General features: G+C 38.0%; 1 protein-coding gene and 1 long non-coding RNA gene across 2 annotated transcripts in view; one reads left to right on the top strand and one right to left on the bottom strand.

The window, feature by feature from the left end:
- The window catches only part of PPARGC1A (PPARG coactivator 1 alpha), a 328,446-nt gene that overhangs the window by 111,735 nt on the left and 195,474 nt on the right, over nt 1-21,237 (top strand). The gene's annotated exons all lie outside the window — the stretch shown is intronic.
- Nucleotides 4,516-11,274, bottom strand: LOC143663513 (uncharacterized). The gene is made up of 3 exons (XR_013165981.1): nt 11,119-11,274; nt 9,581-9,683; nt 4,516-5,455 (listed from the first exon to the last, which is right to left on the bottom strand). It is a non-coding gene; the product is annotated as an uncharacterized LOC143663513 (long non-coding RNA).

The following is a 21,237-nucleotide window of genomic DNA, read 5'->3' as shown; positions in this document are numbered from 1 at the left end:
TTCCTATACCTTATTTTAAGTTTCTATGTAGTCTACCTTATGAGTTTTACAAACCCATTTTGTTCAAAAGCTCTTCTCTTTCACATTTTAGAACTATGGATATGAATTCCAGTATAACTGTGGTGCTCATAATTTTCTTTAAACCACCAGTTTCCAGACTGCTTTTTAAATCTATTCTTTTCTAGGAATGACCTAGGGACCCAACACAACTCTTCTGGGCCCTGTCTAAGAGATTCTCCTTCCCATGAAGATGTTGTCTCTGTTTGTAAACAGATGGAAACTTTCTAAGCCATGAATACTGTTAGGAAAGCACTCAATGGAAATAAGGATGAGGCAAGCTGGCATTGGATGAACATTTCTTATGCATGTATAATGTACCTCACAAACATGATCACATATTAATCCTTTCAACGATCAGCTGTGCTGGTCAATTTGACTTTCATTGTACAGATAAGAAACAGGTTCAGAGAGGCTCAGTTAAAATTGCATATTTACAAGTCAATCAGGTAGCAAGAGGAAGAGTCAAGATTCAAACTCAAATCTATCTCTTTATGAAGCCTAAGATTCTTCCAGTAATTTGCCTTTCAAATCCAAGGATTTGAATTTTTCATAATATGTGGCTGATTTGGATTTTGAGCTGGTGATTTAATTATTTGTCTTTAAGACTAACAATATGATCAGTGATTTCCCTAAAGAGATTTATAAACTATCCCTTTCATTTTTGATCTTATCTGGAGATCTCTGGGAATTTAGCAATGACTGGCAGCTGCCTTAGAGGTGAAATCTGCCTTGGATTAATACTGCATAGTCACTACCCAAACTGAATGGAGATTAGCAAAATGAAATCAATTGGTTTGAATTTAGAGGTAGAACAGGACTTTACTGTATGTCTTAATCATTCCAACTGATCTGGACTTTGATCCTTAAAGTCCAGGTGTATTGCCTCTCTTCAAGCAGAGGCTTATTTCCATCCTCATATCACCCATGCCACTTCTTTTTGAAGCAATAGTATCTTTGAGCTTTTGTTTTTAAAAGTTTTGTTTCCCCTATATTGGGAAGCTGAGGTGGTGGAATTCTGAAATTTGAACATCAGGGACTTGCCTGTGTTAGAGTTGGGGCGTTCTTAATTTGCTGAAGGAACACAGATGGCTTGGATTCAAATGGTGAACCAATCCAATGCTGCCTAACATCAGTTTCATGTTGTTTCTGGTTCAAAGACCTATCATTCAGTGTTTTTGAACATTGACAAACCTTATGCCTTTCACTATTGCCAAAGTTAAAGTCATTCTTTAAAAAGCGTCACTGCCTTATTATTTTTGAAGATTGTATTGCTGTTTATAAATAAATGACAGTCACAATTTCTATTTGGATGTTGCCTTAACTTTTTTTTTTGAAAAGATTTTCATGTGTGTTATTTCAGTCCTGCAATCCATTCTCCACACGGCAGCCAAAGTAATCTTTAAAAAAGCATCAATCTGATCATATCATGCCGTTGCTTCAAACACTTCATTTGCTTCCTGTTGCCATCTAAACAAATCCCAAATTCTTTATCACGGTCTTAAAATACCTACAGGAGCTGACCCCTGCCTAATATCTACTGTATTCCCAGTTCACTCCATTGTAGCCATAGTGATCTTTTCCCAATCCCTGGAATTCATTTTTGCTTCAAGGTCTTTGTACTTGCTGTCCCTTCTCCCTAGAGTGTTTGTTGTGAAGATGTCCGATGTTGGGGTCCTTGAGATTAGGGATAGAGGTTTGCTGAATTAATCCTCATGGCCAGAGTAATTCTCAGAGACATGCTTACTAACTTCAGAGCACAAACTCTAACTTCTTCCTTTAGCACTTCTTCCTCCACTCTACATTGGTCTATCCTAGATTCTGTTTTTTCCTCTACTCTGTACCTATTTTAGGGCCTCTGCACTTTTGAAATTATATTCAACCAAGTTCATATATTGTGAAGGATCGTATTTTTTTTTTTTTTTATTTCTTTGGGATTTCTCCCTTCAATGCTATTTACTTGGAGGGTAAGAAAATATGAGGTTTGACAGTGTGGTGGAGAGAATATTGGGCTCTGAGGTAGGGGATGTGTGTTCTAGATTAGACCTCTTGCTAGCCAGATGTGCAGAGAATACATCCACCTCTCTGGATCTTAAAATTTCTTTTTCCTAGAAAACGCAAGGGTTTGACTTCATCTCATTTTTCTCATTTATGGTCAGAGTTTTCAGACATGGCCATGAGCCCTTGTGTGATCATCTAAATGAGTCTCTCTTCAACTATAAGAGAGAAATCTGACCAAATAAGTCCAACAAGATTGAAATGAACAGAGCTGTCCACTTCAAATTATTTCTATGCTGTTTAAAAGATTCAAGACCCATTAAGGTAGGTCCAGCCCCACACCACGGGGGTCCATTTTCTCCCCGTCATTGTGTTTGCATGTTTGTGTCAGATCACAGAACAGAAAGTGAGACATTTTTGAGTATGTGTGGCATGTTAGGTGGTTGAATCCAAACCACGAAGCAGTCATATCTAATGAAGGACACTACAAAGTACATTTTCTAGTCCTTTATCTTGAGGTTTCTATGAAGAACTTGCCAGTTCATTATGGAGTCTAGTTCTTTTTGTTTGTGTTTTTGTTGAAAACAAAGCTAGAAAAATATTGTCATCGTCTTTTAAAGCAGCATGCACTTTTGAGAACCATAATTAATGCTGGGATAATTTCACAAACCATTAGTTGATTTAAAACAAACAAACCAAAGAAAAACACTTCCCACTGTTTCAATAGCAAATTTCAAGAAGCTCACTGATTTCTGCTTTCTGAAAATGATGAATCAGGTCAAACTGAGTTTCTAAAGCGTAGAAGACACCCCAGAAATTTTTGTCGTCAAGTTCCCCTTTTTGGCTTTATCATCCTGTTTGTGTGAAACAACAACTAATAAAGCACCTCCAATGGCTTTCTTCCTGAAAGGCCTGCCATTTGACTGACTGTATCTGTCCTGCATTTCTTGGTATGTATTTTTGATAGATATATGATTTGGCTGATTCTATATCTTACTTCTTTGGTTAATACATTCATTATTTCTCTTTGGGTACTCCAGGAACTTCTGTTTCAGTGCCACACTCTAATTAAAGGCTGGTACCCAGCTGTAGGAGTTTACAGTTCTTTAACAGCTTTTCTCGTGTTGTCACATGGAGTTAGCTCTCTCTGAAGACAGGCTGAGTTTCTAGCAGTTAAGGCTCTTGAAGGAGATTACCGTAATTACCAGTGATCAATGTTTAATGCCTCTTCATCCAACCCCACCCGCGTCCCGTTACAAGAAAGGATGTAGGAATAAAAGAAAAATCACTGAAAGCAGCTTTAGAGTGAGCTTGATTTAGTTTACAAGAAAGCTGATTCTGGACTGGCTTTTGAAACACACTCAAGCTCAAAAACATACTATTTCTGAGTATTCTCTGGAATGTCTGTTGCTTGTTTGTTATTATATTTTAACACAACAGATCAGGTTCCTTCTGAAGATGTAGCACATTCTCACTTAAAAAATTACCAAGAGAAAAAAAAATCATTTGATTTCTCCCTCTGTTTCTTATACGGGCAATCTATTAGAGTTCAGTATGAGAGCTTGCCTTTGGGGCAGGGGTTCATAAAGTGCCAAGGTGCTGGAAAGATTCAACACAGAAAAAAAAAGGTACATCTCAGAGAAATGAATCACACATACCCCCAAACTCCCACTAATTAACAGCATTTTATAACAAAGGAAAGCATTAAAACGTGGAGGTATGTTTTCCTGTCACATTTATCAAATGGAGTAAAGTCCTGAGCTTTATTAGTTACTCTGCATTTTAACATGATATATGGATTTTCTTTTCTATTGTTCAACTGTGAAAACATTCTAAAAAGAAAAACATGCTTTTATTGCCATTTTTAGAAGGATTGAAGGGGACAAAAAGCACAGTGTAATAAGAGCAGTATATTTTTATGTCAAACGTAACCTTTCTACGGTGCTCTTTAGATAAAAGTGAATATTGGGAAAGAAAGGGAAAGATAAGTAGTTTCCTTATTCATCTTAGTCCAAATCTATTTTACTCACTGCTGGTTGTTGGCATTGCGTGATGATGTGACATAGTCCCAAAGGATCAGATTATCAGGAAAAGAGGAGATTCCCAATTTAATAGTTCCTTGCCAAATTTTTTCTCTTATCTCTACATCACAGAAAAATAAGTAGTTGTTAAATTTCAAATTCTGTAGTCTTTCTGATTTATCATTAAATTGCGGCTGCACTTAGCTGCCTGGCATCAGGGAATCCAATAAGTCCTGTCACATAAGAAGAAAAGAAAAAATCCTATTGGATAATAGGTTCCATTTTCCCTCAGAGTGATTTATTTCTGTCACAAGCCTTAATTTTATCATGAGGCAGATGCTCTGACTGTATCAATGCATTCATTTCTGTATTCATCTACTTCATTAGAAAAAGCACCTGCTGCATTTTTTGATGCACTTGGCCTGTTTATTACGTGACCTGATGACCCGATTATGTGCTATTTAATCACATCCCTCATTTCTATTGGTTTTTTTTTCTTTTTTTACAAGTTGAAAATTCCTTTGCTTTAGAAAGTGAGTCCAATGTGAAGAGGTAGAGCAGCAAAATGAAATTGCAGAGGGTAACTGGTACAGCTACAGGAGGTGTTAACATCTGAGCTCTTTGGTACCAAGTCTCAATGATTCATGTCAGAGGGAATAAGCAGAGCTTACTGGGGTTATCAGGTGATACCTGGGATGAGATGGTGACAGCCTCTGTGATGAATTAATTTTGTGGGCCTGCTTATGAATGACATGGTTGCCTTTCACAAAATCTACCAGATGGACCTAAATACACATATATGAAAAAAGAAAGAGAAGGATAAAGGATGCAAAGAAAAGGGAAGGAAGGACAGGTGGGAGGGAAGAACTTTAAATAACCTCCCCATTTTTGTCTGGTCTGAGTCACCACACCTCACCTAAAAAGAACGTTTTAATGATGTGCTTGTATCTCATCAACTCGACCCTCCCTCCAATCTGCCACTTTATATCGATTTCTGCTCTGAATAATGATCCTTATTCTTGGGGCAGCTGAGGTCCTCAGGTTGGGATCCTTTGCCAACTGTCGTCATTCCAGAGGAGCAGCTACATCTGCCTCTCCACATTGCTCCTTTTTGCAGTCTCTCTCAATTTGCCGAGTGCCTTTTATCCCACCAGTGCACGGAGGTCCCAGGGAGAGATTGTCAGATAGCTGAACTCTTCAATACGCTTAGGATATCTGCAGTTCCCATTTTGACATTCGGCCCGAAGGACTGTCCTGTTGTCAGCTGCCAGTGACAAGTGACAAGCCAAACAGTGACTTCTAGGAAGCTTCCAAAAATCCCTTCTGCACCTTCTTTTGGCTTTTCTTCTTTCCATTCCTGGATTCCTCATCTGATTCCCCTGAAAAACAAACAAACATAAAATCAGCTCAGATCATTCACATCTTTTCTACGTCAGAGAGGGCACAAAGGTTAAGGTAGATCCTGATGCTGAGTTTCCCAGATTTGCATTTTAGTGGGATCGCTGCAAGAAAGCTAATAGACAGGAAAGGAGACCAAGTTAATGACAATTCTCCAAACAGCTGTTGTACGATTCAGCTTCACTACTTCAGTTAATTAATCAGCACCTTGCTGGCAACTCTGGGGGAGAGACTCGTTAGATACTCGTAGCAAACAGACAAAGCTTTCATATCAAATATGTTCAACAACATCTAATATAGTGATAACTTCCACAGAAGCGGGTAGGGAATACTGTGGATTATAAAGACACTCAAGAAGAGGCCCTTGGTACTCTTGGAAATATACACTTCCTAGAAATGCTACATATGCTATTTTCTTTGTTCTCTATAGCCAGCCCAAAAAAAACATGGGCAAGAGAATCTCCAGTTCCCTGTTTGGTAGATGCCTTCTTTTATTGTAATGGATAAATTCATATTTGTAGGTTGATCTCAATGTGCATGCTACATAATGCATCGAGTATCTTCATTTCTGAATTTAGTCACAGCATCCCATTTAGAATTTTAATCATTGAAATAGTCCTCAAACTCGACAACAACTAAGGGAGATCAGAATGTTCAAATATGGGCCACTCACCAAGCTACCGCAGCATTTAGCATGAGAGCTATTGACTCTTAAGCTTTTCCCTGACTTTTTATATTCTAAAGGGAAGCAACCTCTTGTTCTTTCTCCTTAGCAGGTCAATAAAGTCATACATATTTTATGAATGATAATGCACAGAAATCCTAAACAGACAAAATTATATCTATATCTGGCCTCTCTACTCTGCATTTTCTTACTCTCCCAAAACTGTTATCAGTAAAAATCTGTACTGAGTTTAGTGTAAAAGTTGTGTTTAAAGTTTCCTGTTATCACATGACTTTCCTATTGATTAATCAGGAAGATACTGTTTTGCATAGCTCTTACTTTTTGCTCTCTTTCGTAAAATTTTTCTCTTTTCCCTGCCTGCCATTGTATAGAAAGCAAATTATAGAAACATGACAAGTGAATGGAAGAAACATATTTCCCACAAAAATTCCTACTTTGTCAGTTAAATTTAAATTTCCCATTATTGATATAATGAGAAAGATAATATTGATAACAACCTGTTATTTTTATGTAAATCTTAAATATATGTGTGCATTTTATGTTTGTATAGTTTTATCTGTTTCATTGTTTTCCATATTTAAGGAAAAAATTGTGAAGTAGAAATTTCCTTGTGTGTGTGCAGATTATCATGCTGTGTGAATTCCTTTTCAATCCCCTTCTTGTATTCTCTTGAAAACTAAAATTAAGCCTTGGGCTTCTTGTCTACCTGCCAGGGGTCAGGTGGAGCGCTTCATACAGAGGACTTGAGGTTGTATTAACCAATTTATTTGACGATTTATTGTCGGCCTGTATGTACTGATGTGGACAATTACAGTTTCAGTTCTTTAATGAATCCTACATTATGGCAGAAGAATATCATACAGTCTATAATACTCTGGGGAACTATAAAGAGATATGTCCCTTTTAAATTAGCTTTATGGTGCTGAAGCTTTATGCATTTACTTTCAAGTTCAATATTAACTCAAAGTACATTTCTTGAGCCATCTCTATTGTGTACTACAACATTGCTTGTAGAAAGGGCTTTCTTGACAGTTATTAATGGTGAGCATGTTTAAAAAAGAAAAACAATTCCCACCTGCTACAGTTGCTTTTGCTACAGAGAGAGCAAGATGCTTTCTTAATCCTATGTAATCGGCCTTACAAACCTTAGATAAAAAAGGACTTTTGCCTAATCCAAGTTCTCAGAGTGTCATTTACGTTTAGATTTGGTCTATAGATAGGCTTTTTTTTTTTTACTTTCTTCTTTTTCCAAACCATGGGTTCCTGATTTGGGAACTCATTTAGAATAGAAGAGATATGAAATTTACTAGTGAAAGAGGAGGTGGCACTACACAGCCTTGGTGAGACTTCTGCATTGGTGGATCTCCTGGCTCTTTGAAAACTATACATTATTTCATGGCCTCTTTTAAATTTATTTTGCACTCAGAGCTTAACCCAAGATAGCAAACAACACATGTATCAACATGATCTTTTGACACCTATAGCAGACATTACTAATTGGTCATAACGTCTTTCCTACTGAGCCTACCGACAACCTCAGAATCTTTGTGTACAGCAAGCTCCAGGAAGCCAACTACTCATTGATCAAAGCCAACACATGAGATGAAAATTGTTTGCTGCCTTTGGCCTTGACCAGAGTTTGGAAAAACTAAAACTCATGGGCCAATTTTAGTTGACCACCTGTTCTGGTACATAAAGTTTTATTGGGTTATGACCATGCTCATTCTGTTATGTATTGTCTATGGATGCTTTCATGCTACAATGGCAGAGTTGAGTGATGTGACAGAGACTGAACTACAAATTTGAAAATATTTATTCTCTGGCCCTTTTCAGAAAAAATTTTCCCACCCATGATCTAGACCCTTGTAGGTTTCCTGTATCCAGGTTTTCCTTTTTTTGAAGGAACAGAACATATTAGACAGTGTTCTTAGGGGAAACTGAGTGGAGAGAAGAAAGAGAGGGAATGGGGATGGATAAAGCCAGGGGAAACTAAGGTCTACTCCGGACCAGGCCTTGTCGGCTGAACTTTTAGGTTTCAACCAGTTCTGACTGACACAAGGAAGAGGAAGCAGTGAATTTACTTCATGGTGGATCCTCTTCTGAAGTTCTGTCTGAGAAAGCCTTTTAGATTGAAAGCTGCCAAAACCAATGGATTGAAGGACTTTTCTCATCTGTAGATGCCATGCTGTAGGGGAAGATGTTAGGTTTTCCTAACATCCAAATCATCAGAGCTGATTTGGAATGATGACTACTGCTCACTTGCAGTAAGACTTTAGACCTTGCCTAATAAATTGGGTGATATTTATTACATCAGGTTGTCAAATGATATAACACATAGAAAGTACAGCAAGAGTTCTACCATTGTTAATCCCTGCCACCTCAGTTTCATCAGAGGTAGAAAATGGCATTACAATTGTGACAATGTTTGTGACCTCTAAGTTCTATGCAGATGTGAATTATTTTCTGGCTTGTGCCTTGTACACACCAATCCTCCTAAGATGAGCAGAGCAAGCTTTCTTTCTCCTAAGATGTATCAACATGATCTTTTGACACCTATAGCAGACATTACTAATTGGTCATAACGTCTTTCCTACTGAGCCTACCGACAACCTTAGAATCTAGAAACCTAAGGGTTTCTAGACTCAGATTCTTTCTTGCCTTTGTGGATCTTCTGGGTTTGGCTCATAGCCAGACACCCTTTGGAAGGTTTACTAGAACTTACCTCATCTTTTAAAGCATTCTATATTGCTAGAAGAGATTCTTTCTTGTTTCATTGAGCCAATCAATGAACATAAAACTCAATATGACTCATTTCCACCCCATAGTCTACCAGAGGAATAAATGAGTAACAGACTTTTAAGATGAGGAGGGATGAGTGGTGTAGAAGAGGTGGGCCCATAGAGGAAGGAGGTAGGTCTTCCCTGGGAGACCAAGGAAGATGTCCCCAAAGAAGGGACTCTGTGAATCTTGAGTGAGTATGGGTGAGGGCTCCAGACATATTTACAGTATGGAGGTGAAAAGAGTAAGAACCAAAATAAGGTATGGCTGGGACATTGGGGCATATGCAGTGGGGAGTGCTAGGAGGCAGTCATGGAAGGAACCAGAGCTCTTCAGGGAATTTGAATTCTGCCATACCATGGAGGACCACTGGGGGAGGTTAAACAAGACAGTGACAGACTCAAATGGTGAAATGAGTTTTCTTAATTAGGCAATATTTTGGAAGTCAGAGAGGTTCTGTGAACCTAAATATGGTACAAGGAGAATAAACCCATGGCAAGATGGAAGGGTCTGAGCAAGGTATTTCCACATAAGGGGAAGTGTGCATGCCTATTTGTGTTTCTCTTTTTCAGGAAGTCAATATGCATGACCTACTACATTATTTTCTACTGTGCTACCCAGGATGTTGTAAGGACCAACAGACCTGTGGATCTTGGTTTAGGTAGTCTTCTTGTCTGCAGACTTTCCCCAGACATGAAGAAGTTTGGTATGTTTGATATCATCAGGTGTTCTTCACTGGAACTTGCCTCAAAAAAGAGATTGATTATATAGAAATGATTTAGACTTACCCTAAATTATATTAAATTGCTAACTTAGAGCATGACTCATCTCAAACATATTATTGTAAATGTGAGTTCATTTTTGGCCAGCGATCATTCTTCATGGGAAGAGTTGGTAGATATTTTAAGTCTGGAATGGTCTCATTCTTTCTCCATTGATTGAGACAAACTTCTTTCTCCTTTGCTTCTATTTGCCATCTTCTATATGTGTTGTAGTGATCAAGTCCACTTATTTGGCAGTGTCTGGTCACTGCTGTTTCTGATAAGGTTATGCTGCCCTTTTTGCAGAGCCTGAGCAATTTCCTTTCTTGCCCTACAGCCTACTTTCTTTACCATGATTTTTTTTTTCTTTTTTTACATTTTTTTCCCAGCCCATTCCTGCCTCTTACATCCTTCCTGCTGGAATGTTGCTGCATCTCTAGTCTTGAGAGAGTGGGGTATATTAGAAGGAATGTGGGCTTTGAAGTCAGAGAGTCTCAAGGTGGAAACCTGGGACTGTCATTTACTAGCTTTGTGACCTCAGACAAAGTTTGCTTCACTTCTCTGATTTTCCCATTCTTTCATCTGTAAAATTGAAATTACTGGGACTAATTACGTGGATCACTGTCATGTATAAACTGGACATCTGTAATGTGCCTACTGTAAAGTACATGCTAGAAAATGATTGCTATAATGATGATTAGCCGTATTGTTTTTCCTCATGCCCTTCCCTGCCCAATATGGGTGGGTGTTTATTTCCATCAGGAAACCTGATTTCTTTAGTAGGAAGACTGACTTTCCACAGATCACTTCCCTCATCAACCCCCCTGGAAGACTTTCACTCCAGGAAACACCACAGCCCCTTTCTATAGTACTTTTTGACTGGTATACTTTAAAGTCTCTCTGCTGCATCTTCCAGGCAGGATCAAAAGAACTCTGGGCTCCTGGAGCTTCAGAACATTTTAAATCTGCTCAGGAGCCTTTAACTGGTTACTGCTTACAACACAGGGATTATATAGACACAGGCGGGATGGGTTTGTTAAGCCGAGACAGAGGAAAAATGGTCAGAATGTTAGTACAAAGAGTGTTTGCCTGGAAACAAGGTGAGCAGGATTCTAATCCTCAGCTTATTACTGGCTCATGGCAAGGGCATCAGAAGAGCCTCGGCCGTTTAGCCTCCAATTCACATTACTGGAAACTTCTACCCTTATTTTTTTTTAACCTCAGGAGAAATTGTCAAACACAAATGAACAACCTCTTTAATACTGAATGCTGGCATTTCATTAGGAACAAGAAAGTGTCCAGTGGATTGTTTTAAGTCTGTAGGATGCCACTGAGAAATTACTTCTAAGTGTACTGAATGGTGTCTATTCCCTCAAGAAATTACTATGACTTTGTTATGATGTCTAGAAAAAATACCCACTTCTTTTCTTCTATCCTCTTGATATTATTTTCTGACTTTTCGATGACTTGGCAACCTCTTAGATAGGTGACATAGGTAGGTGAGAGCCTTTGAGTTCTGGGGTAAAGAACTTAGAATTGGGAGCTTGGTTCCAAGTTCTTTCTCTGGCTCTGACTAGCTGTCGTTAGGCATGTTACTTGCCTCTTTAAGCCTCAATTTCAACATCTGTAAAATAGGGCTGATGATAATAGAACCTGGCTCCTAGACATATATTCAACATCTAAAACAGGCAAAGAATGGGTAATTTCAAACATACTATTGTAAAACTGAATTTCTTTTTGACAATCAATTCTTCCCAGAGCAGGTTGGTCAACATTTTCTGACTGGGGATGATTAGCTGTCAACATTTCCCTCCTGCTTGTTGATCCAGTGCATTTCTGTCTACTCTGTACCCATTTTGTCACCTTCTCTGTACATTGCAGGGGTTAAATCTATCCTTTCAGTAGTATGTTGGTATCTGATATGATTCAGTGTTGAAGGAAGAAATGAGATCATGTGTCAGGCACTTGGTGTGTGGCCTGGTGCATAGTATGTACTCATTGATTGTGCTCAATCCTTATCAGCTTTTTTTTTCTTGGCATGGGCAGGCTCTGGGAATCAAACCTGGGTCTCCGGCATGGCAGGTGAGAATTCTGCCGCTGAGCCATCATTGCACCACCTTCTTATTAGCTTTTATGACAGGATAGCAGAATATAGCTTTTCCTTTTTTTGTTAGTACGTGCTCAGAGTTGATCCTTTTGCTTTGCTTTGTTTTGCACATTTGTTTGTTTTAGTGGCCTTTTTATGGAAGACAGAGTAGGACCAATTTCCTTCTGATTTAGGATTAGGGAAGGAGGCTAATTTGTCATCTAAAGGGGACATGGTTAAACATAAGCAGTAATTTAGGTACCAAGACAATCTGATTAAAAGCACCTAAGGCTCTTTGAATTTTTTAGAAGGAAAGTGTTGTCTGAATTAATAGTGTTTAATTGCAAGTAGAAGGCATGCTTCCATTTGCTTCTCAAATGTTGAAAGATTTGGCTGGAAGGAGCTTCCAGAATTCATTTTCATGTGTGCATGCACATAGAGGGCAGGAGTGGTGGAGGAAAGAAGCACTTAAAATGGAAGCAGAAATGCTGCAAAGGGGATTGAAGAGATTTTGATGCAAGTGGATATAAAACTAATGGGCTATATCGAGCCTTTCAATCACGCCTTTAAAATGGAAGCATACAGCTTGTCAAATGTACAATTAACAGTCAGGAAACCAGGTAGCCTTCATTTAGCCGTGTTTAAGATGATGGGCTTTAGTGTCAAACTGACTTAAGTTTACATCTGAACTTTGCTGCTTTCTGGGTTCAAATCTGGTAGGCAACTTTTATCGATTCTTAGGTTCCCAGTTTCCTGATTTTTTTTTTAAACTGGAGAAATAGAATGCCTGTATTATATAGGCTTGTTGTGCAAATTAAGTGAAATAATGTATTCTGTGCTTGAACACTGCCTGGCACACAGTAAAAGCAGAACCTAACAGTCATAATGATATTACCTGATGGTAATCATAATATTAAAAGCAATAAAATCAGGTGTATTTTCTGCCCCCTTTGCTAGGACGGTGGCATAGGAGGAATGTCTAAGAGAGTTCTAGTTTCCATATGACAGACACAAGGAAATACGATGGAAACTTACCATGCTAAGGACTGATTACTTGAAAGGATGGTAAAGAAAAATTGCCAAGCAGTAGGTGATGTGAGAATCATTTATTCTGTTGTTCAACGCATGTTATAAAGATCCGACGGTAAAGTTCTTCCCAAAAACAGTGCCTGGAAAATGTTTTGTTCCACTGAGTTGAGATCTTACCTGGAATTAACATAGCAAGAATACTACATGCTGGTAAACTCAGTGCCAGCGAATTTGTGTGCCAATGCTGTGGCATTCTTTGGCTAAAATTTCTTGCTGGGGTTTTCCTTCATTCCTCTTCCTTTACATCTTGGTTTTTGACCTTTGCTGCATATTAACTTTTTCAGTCTAGTTGCTGAATGCCTGGGGTGTAGAGGAGAGAACGTGATGTTGGGTTTTAGAAGTCTGTGTTCACAGTCCTTCTCTGGGTCTTATTAGTGTGAGATTTTGGGCAACAGGCTTAAGGCCTCCGAATCTCAGTTTCCTTGCTGGTCAAATGAAGGTCCTCAAACATTATTTTGCAGGAAATAAGCCAGACATAAAATGACAAATATTTTTCAACCCAACTGATTTGGAATAATTTGAATAAGCAAACTCAGAGGGTCGGAATCTAAAATATGGTTTACCAGGGGGTGGAGTAGGGATAGAGAGTGGGAAGTTAAAGCTTAAAGTGGACAAGGTTCCTATTTGGAATGTTGGGAAAATTTTGGTAACAGATAGTGGTGATGGGAGTACAACATTGGAAACATAATTAACAGCATGGAAATGTATGCCTCAATGTGATTTAAAGGGGAAATCCTAAGTTATATATATAGTAACAGAATAAAATTTAAAAAATTCCATGGAACTGTATTGTAGTCAATCCTAAGGAAAAAATATGTATTTTACATATATATTAACTATGCATGTTGAGAGAATAAGCAGAGATTATGAACTCAAATGGGGTTTGCCCATTATAGGCTCTTAACACGTGTCACTGCCTTGGGGACCCAGTTTTTCCTTTTACACCCTCATTGAAGCTCTTTCCAGAGAGGAGAGCATGTTTGCTCAGTAGGATTAGAGTGAAGGACCCTTATCCGAGGGGAGAAGGGATTAGGTTTGTCTGAGTACTAGTCTCATGGTCATATTTGTCTCTTATTTGGCTAAATCTAGATTAATCAATTGTTTTGTTTATTCAACAAATATTTATTCAGCAGCATTGTGCTAGGTGCTGGGGCACAAGAGTCAAGAAAGACGTAGTTCCAGATTTCGCAGGATGACACTGGGATGTAGTGTTACATTCCTACTCTTTGAAACAACAAGCATTTGCTGATATCCACTTCTCTCATTTCACCTTGTCTCTGGAAGAATGGCCACCATTTCCAGAAACTTGGAGACACTCTATGACTTTGGCCAAACTTTAGGGATTGGATTTGGGAAAGGCAGTCTCTCCAGGCCAATGATAGGATTCTTCGGCAAGTCTCCTACTTATAAAGATGGTTCGATTGCAGCTGCCAAACTCTCATGGGAATGAGATGGTTAGGTACTTTCATTTTACTTTAGCATTTTTTAAGAACTGAAGGCAATTTTAGCAATAGAGGCAATTTTGTCTATCATATATGGCGATGCTTCTTTCCTTTTCCTACTTGACTTGGTTTATACCTTGTCAGAAAGGCATTCCTTATTCCGTCCCACTAAAAGGAACCGGTTACAAATTGTGTCTGAGTCCTATTTAGTGCTCTGCCTTTTGTGGATTTCCTCAAAGCCAGGGATGCCTACAGATGCTGCGTGAGTAGAATAGCTGTTTCCTCCTCTGATTGGTAAGCTGGACCCAAACAGCAATAATGCAATTCTACAGGGCTCAGGAAATCCAGAGTGCTTCTCAGCAGGAACTTAGTCTTCAGAGAGGCTAGCTGAGTTCTTCCTGTGATGAAATGGGAGATGGATGATGTTCCTTATGTTTCTTGAAAGCATATGGCAGTTTTCTTATAGATAATGTAGTATTCTGGTAATTACTGTAGGAAAATGATCTATCTTAATGTGTATTAGCTCTGCTTACTACAATCTAGGGTGCAACTTACTACTGTGGTCAGGCAAGTCTGTGTAATTGCTGCATTAATAGTTACATGGCGCATAGTAGAGTGAATGCAATATTTATAAAACATAATTTACTATTGTGCTTGTTATTCTTTACATTCAGAGTCCCTGGTAAATTATCAGCAAAGAGCCCCAATTCTTTGCATTATTATTATCCATGGAATATATATGTTAGAAGTGAGCATTGATGGACAAAGCATCTTAAGGCAGCTAATTAAAAAATAAAAGCTTCAGCTGTTTTTTGCCTTTTGGGGTGGGAATAAAATGATTAGCTGTTTGTTTTGTAAACGTGTAATTATTTTCATTTAAACCATTTTTAGTCAATGAATAGCCTGAGAGAACACTAGATTTCATTTACTAAGGAGTTCATGAGAATGAGAGTCAGAAAATAAGAATTGAGATTCTACTTATGCAGAAAATTTTAGTAATAATGTACTTATTCATTCATTATTTAATTAAGTAAATATTTTTTAAGCAACTACCAAACTAGAGGTAAAGTGATAGGGAAAGAAAAACAAAAAGCAGGTCACATCCCTGTCCTCAAGAAATTTACTTTCTTAGGTAAGTTGTATAAACTTTCTACATTTTGGTTTCTCCAGTTTTACACAACATGTAGAATAATGTCTTCCACTTTTCTTCCCTGTCTCTCTTTCACCTCAATTTCCTTGCAGGGCCATTGTGTCAAATGGAATTATATGTAAGAAGGCTTAGAGAGCAGGTTAGAAATGTACAGCCCAAATGTAACATTCCATTTCCCTATTCTGTAATGCGTTTGCTCTCAGTTATGAAGATGAAGCATACATTTAAAAAAATTTGTCAAGAAAGTGATGCAGTGTCGAACTGCTACAGAAACCATTAATTATTGATGTGACCTCCCGTTAACTGAGGATTGAAATGTGCATTATTAAAAGAAAACTCCACCCTGGATTCTAAAGCCATTAATCTGAAAGTTTAGAAGATATTAGATCTTGTAATGACAGTGTCATTAGAAACACTTTGATAAATATATACTTGCCAGCAACCTTTCCAACCTTGCTTTTCCATGGAACCATGTCTGCATCAGGAAATGTTCAAGTATAACATTTGTTCTCCGGAGGCCAAGTAAAGTAGTATTTTATTTATATAAAATAAACAAACTTATGGCACTAATATTTTTATGGTTAAAACTCATTTCATATGCCATAAAGAATGCATATTATACATAAATGTGTAAAAATATTTATGTAATACGCACCATACAATTTTCTATATAAAAACTGTAAACTCATATGGATGTTTTCAATTGGATGTTTTCTGTTAATGTTATGTGAAACGTTAATATATTATAAATGCTTATGAGAGTAAGAAAAGTCATGAACTATCTTAAGCACAATGAATTTTTTTGTGAGTTCTAACAGATCTGTCTCTCAGAGGTTTGTCTGCTCAAAGGTAGTCTTTGCATTTTGGGTATTCCCAACAATATCAGACACCAGAGCTATTCATTCACTTAATGGGAAATGAATTATATGGATAATCTATAATGTGTTAGCATTGGGCTGGGAGCTATGGAGACCATGGTAAACAAGCTAATGTTCCACTCTAGCAGAGCCTATCAGCAAGCATGGAAGCTGGGGACAAGTAAGAGGTAATTATAACTTGGAATGTGAGCTAGAACATAGAGATTATAGGATGGTCTGGGAAGATATAGGGAGACCCCTGACCTGGGATATGGGATGATATGAGGGAGAGGAGGTAGGAAAGGTTTCCAGGAGGCAGTGATACACTGATAGCTATAAGAACTGAGATGGGGGAGTTAGGGGTAAGAGAATGGCATGTGCCAAATCTCAGAGGCAAGGACAGCATGATTGGTTTAGGGAACCAAAAGTCATTCTTAAGGCTGGAATGTAACTTCGGGAGGGTGGAATGGTGAAGAGTGAATGCTAGCAAGCAGGCAGTGGTTTGAGACTGAAATAGAAGAAATCCTGCTATGATACATGCGTTTCTATGGGCCTTTGGAGTTGGAGGGCATTGTGAACAATCTGTGAGGCTTAAACACAGACCTGACAGAAAGTGAGGGAGGTGGAGAGGCTCAATATTATCATATTGGTTTCAGCAAGTAATTTTATACCTGCACTTCTGGTTTGATTTTTCTGCCATGAGTAAGATTCTATTTTGCATCCAATCAAATGTCTGCAAGACGAACTGTAAGAAGTGTAATGGGACTTGAGAGTTGAAAATAGACCTAGATATCTTGGGGTCTATTTTCACAAGTTCTCTGTTCATTCTCTTGGTAGTGGAATTCATAAGAAATGCTCTGAAACCATAGCCTGACTTATCATTGCTAATTTATCATAAGTGAATTTAAAGGTAAGAAAAATAAATCTTTTTCTTGACGATGCTTGATACAGTTTTGTGGGTTTTGCTGTGATTCCTCTCTGAACGTGGCATTCATTTAACATGGAGCTCAAGGACGCCTCACTGTTTAGTATTACTCTAGAGTGATGATAGAGTATAATGGGGAGATATGTCATGTTTGAGTTTGGATTTTGCCTTTGCTGGATACTGGACTATGCATTCCTGGGCAAGTATGATTTTCTCAGCCTCAATTTCATCATCTGTAAAATGTAGCTGAGACTACTGTGTCTGTGAGATTAAAACAATCAAGTTCATGTATGTAAAATGCCTAAGGTAGTCTGGGTTTCTTTGGCTGGTCAAAGGATTTCTCAGTAAGGGTTGTTCACCAGCTCCTAGAAGGGAAATTCAATTCCCATGAGCTTATAGAGAAGCTCTGCTGTGCTGCCTGTGTTCACTTGGTAAATACTGTGCCATTACCCGCGCATGTAGAACACTCTTCACTATTTCTCTTAACTGAATGTTACCTGGAGTCATATACAAATCATTTTAATTTGAGAACCTGAGTTAAAATGTCATTACATTTAGGTTTAATTGATGAAGAAAGCTGTGAACAAAAGGACAGTGAAATCTTCTTTCTATTTTCCTTAGCTAATCTCTATTAAGTGCATGTAAATATTTTAGAACCTTTATTAGTCTGCCTTAAGGCATTTCAATTAATACTGAGATGCATCCCAGTGAATGCTTTACTTTCCAAATGTCTACCAGACATCTTCTAATTTTCAGGTTGACACGAAGGTGGCCTTCAATAGATAGTTTACTTTTAATAACTCCACAGAGATTTTAAATCATAGAGTCAGATTATGTTAGTACTGGAAAAGGTGTTGGGGAGTGCCAAATCAGGTTCGCTCATTTTATGCATATAAGGAATGGAAGTCTAGAGGAATGAAGGACCATTGTCCAAGGTCACTTGGCTGGGCACCTAGTGGTGTCCTTGGGGTTCAGTCTTAGAACTTGAGCTGGAGGGGAAGAGCTATTGATTTATTGACCAAGACCTTTCAAGTTAATTGACTATTTGTATATCAGTTCATCATTAAAATATGGTGAGAGTATGATATATTACATATTTTGGGTATGATTGACTTGTGGAAGAACAGACCCAATAAGAGCTATTGAAATTGTTCATTAATTTGAAGATAAAGTAGAAACATCTAATTTTCTTATTCCCTCTGTAACCCTTTTGAGAATTGTGATGTGTATGTGATTCTATTGTTTTTTTTTTTAAACATAAATGTCTACATTCTTAAATTTGAAAATACTTTCTCTTTAGATGCTCATCGGTCAAAATCACAATGCTTAGTGAATCTGTGTTTATTCTGCTTTTTGCCTGTCTGTTTAGTCAAAACATTTCCTACCAAAAAAGCAATGGAATCAATGTATGCATTTCCTATATACTCAGTAGAAAATATTGAGGGAAATGTATCTAAATTTCCTGGCCTTTCCTGACTTGTGCATAGCAGCTGCCTTTGCAACAATGGAAGATGCTAGCAACCCGGCACCCGTAGAACCTGCCTTCTTTCCATTGACTTTCCATTGGGATGGACGCCGTTAGGTGAGCCTTTCCCACTCTTCCTCATCAGAGAAGGAGGTACCCATAGTGAGTTCTACAGTATTGCTCACCCAATCTGTTTGTAATGTGAATGGAGAGTTTGTCCTAGTGTAATTTAAAATCATTTCCCTTTTGTCTGACCATCTTTGGAACTGAAGAACAGCTGGTACCCACCCGCCATGCAATACACATTGATAGACTTGAAGGCTGTTAGTAACTCATCACTCAGTTTCTGTCCTCCAAACTTGCACTGTAGCCCTGTAATCTTTCCCGGTATTAATGCCCAGGCCTTTAATTATTTCCATTTCTGTCTTCTGGCCACTCTGACATGCAGTGTTATATGGCATCTAGTATAGTGGGTTATTCTGACAGCTCTAATTCATATCTTCCTGAAGGCATCAAGTATTTCCCACGTCCTGGGTTTGCTCACCATTGCTCGCCTGACAGTGGGCAGTGTGGACTGGGGTAATATGTTCCTAGCTAGAAATGCCATTCTAGTTTTTGCCCTGCTACCATCTAGCTGTGTGACTTTTGGAAAGTCATTCTAACTCCCTAAGTCTCACTTTCCTCATCTGTGAAATGGGAATAACAGCTCCTGATTTCATCTAGTTGAAGAATTTTTGGGAGAATCTGATGTAATCACAGATAAATATTTTAAAAAGGCTTTTTGAAAAACGAAGATGCCCATGGAAAGTGATATGTGATTAATCACCTGGCTTTATCTCATCAACTACCTTCTTGATAAGTTAGTTCTTATTTCCTCTAATTGTCCTCTAGGTCTTTATTTCAATCATCTATTTCTTTTATGTATGAATTTATCTGATCAATATTTAATAAGCTTCTCCAAAGTGCCAAGGTACATGCTAGATGCATGGAAATCCTGGTAAATAAAACAAACATAATCACAACTCTCACTAGAGTTTAGAATGGACGTTTGAATGGTTGTAGTGCGATGGGGCAGGGTAAGCAGGGAAAGGGGAGAAAGACATTCAGTGAATAGTTACAAATGAGTATGTAGTTCAAACCATGAAGAAAAATAAAAAGAGCTGATAGAACAATGAAGAGCAGGCTCTTCGTCATACAGGAAAGGCTCCCTAAAAAATGATCTTTGAACGGAGCCCTGAAGGAAATTCAGTGGGGGTACAGTATAATTCAGGGGTGCATGTCCAGGGGGTGTAGGAAAACGTTAGGAAATTGTTTTATAATAACTTTTTGTCTAGCTCTTAAATTTCTATTTTTGGCCTATTTTAATATTTTGTCATATACTGTTAGAGAAGAACATATATAATTTTATGACTTGTAAATGACTGAATATTACTTTTATTCTTTTTCTGTGTCCTTTATTTCTAGAAATTTTTGGCTTATCTATTGTATCTTCATTTGAAACTGTATTTATTTTGGCCACATTTAGATAAAGAACTTCTGCTTTATATGTATGTGGACACTGGTTTTCCTTCTTCTGCTTCAGACGAGCGCTGCAGCTGAGCGCAGCTATCCCAGGCACAGTTAGCAGGAGATGTTGCTGACTGTGGTTGTGCCAACACTTTAAGGGAATTGCATCTGCATTACATGCATGAGCACATCAGAATGAAAGATGTGAATTGTCTCATAATGTCTTGCATGCATTTAGCAATATCCTTGTTCAGGGCACATGCTGAACGTATATCAAAGGAAATAAAATGGGACTAAAAGTTGGTGAATGTTTACTATGGGCTTGGTAGTGGGCTTAGTGCTTTATTTATGAAATTTATCTCTCATTTTTTCGCAATAATTCTGTGAGGGAGATGTAATTAACCCATTTTGCAACTGAGAATATGTGTCCTGGCCAAAGAAATATGTATCTGATTTTATAGATTAGGGGTCAGCAAACTTTTTTCTGTAAAGATCCAGAGAGTAAATACTTTAGGCTACATGGGCCATATGGTTGCAACTCTGTTGCAACTACTGTATTCTGCATTTGTGGTGTGAAAGCATAGACAACATGCAAACAAATGGCTGTGGCTGCGTTCCAATAAAACTTTATTTATAAAAACAGGTGGTAGGCTGAATTTGGCCTGTAAGTTTGCCGAACCCTGTTTTCGATAATATAAATAAAAATACTAGTAACTATCATGTATCAACTGCCAACTCTCACGTAAATGCTTTACGTAGATTATTCCACTGAATCTTCATAACTTTTCTATATAGTACATCTTCTTAGCCTCACATTAGAGATGAGAACACCAAGGCTTAACTAAGATAAACTTAAACTTGTTTAAGGTAAAGCTGCTAGTTAGTAATAGTGTCAGGATTTAATCCCAGGTCTTTTTATTTGCAACGTTTTTGGTTGTCCCTTAATCATCATCATTTCTCCTTTCTTTAGTAGAGCAGCTCTGAGTTTTAGCTGAGCTCCTGACTACCCTGGTAAATTT

Source organism: Tamandua tetradactyla, chromosome 19 (assembly GCF_023851605.1).
Source record: "Tamandua tetradactyla isolate mTamTet1 chromosome 19, mTamTet1.pri, whole genome shotgun sequence".
NCBI lineage: Eukaryota > Metazoa > Chordata > Mammalia > Pilosa > Myrmecophagidae > Tamandua > Tamandua tetradactyla.
This window is presented reverse-complemented; position numbering and strand designations above follow the sequence as displayed.